Below are 792 nucleotides of genomic sequence, written 5' to 3'. Positions count from 1 at the left end.
GAGCGGGCTGCGTATCGCGCAGCCTTCTGGGAGTTGTTGTCCACTTCTCTGCCTTCCGGGAGTTGTAGTCCACTGGGTAACTCCTGGAGCAAACCCTGGCTCCCTCTTTGTATTGCTGGGACTCCGCAGGGACTGGCCTGACAGTCCGACCTCCTCACTCCTATCATCCCCAGACACGCTGCTCGTTGCTTGGGGCCTTTAAAAAAATTTTTTTATTTTTGCTCTTGTCTCAGGTTTATTGATAATATTACAGTTATCTCAAAAAGATTCAAACAGTTCCACGTGGCGTTTTGAAATTCGTCCCCACTGTTGGCTGAGTGACCTGCAGATTGGGCAGACTGCCAAAGTCCAAAAACGTCCACATTTCCTTAATGTCAGGATCTATTAATACTTCAATGATCTCCTGATCCAGGCTGAGACCTCAAGAACATAATTGTCTCTCCTTTCTTCTCCTCCTGTAACTTGGAGATACCTCTCACTGGGCCCTTCAAATCAGCTTCATCACATACATATTGTAGCCTGCTATCTTGTTGGGGAGGTTTTTTTTTTTAAGACAGGGTCTGGCTCTGTCACCCAGACTGGAATGAAGTGGCGCGATCTCCACTCACTGCAACCTCCATGCTTTGGGCTCAAGCCATCCTCCTACCTCAGCCTACCAAGTAGCTGGGACTACAGGTGTGTGCCATCATGCCAGGCTAGTGGTTTTTTGTTTGTTTGTTTGAGAAGAAGTCTTACTCTGTTTCCCAGGCTGGAGTGCAGTGGCTTGATCTCGGCTCACTGCAACCTCCACCT

The sequence above is a fragment of the Callithrix jacchus genome, chromosome 8 (genome assembly GCF_049354715.1).
Source record: "Callithrix jacchus isolate 240 chromosome 8, calJac240_pri, whole genome shotgun sequence".
In the NCBI taxonomy this organism is placed as follows: Eukaryota; Metazoa; Chordata; class Mammalia; order Primates; family Cebidae; genus Callithrix; species Callithrix jacchus.
Note: the sequence above shows the minus strand (reverse complement) of the source record.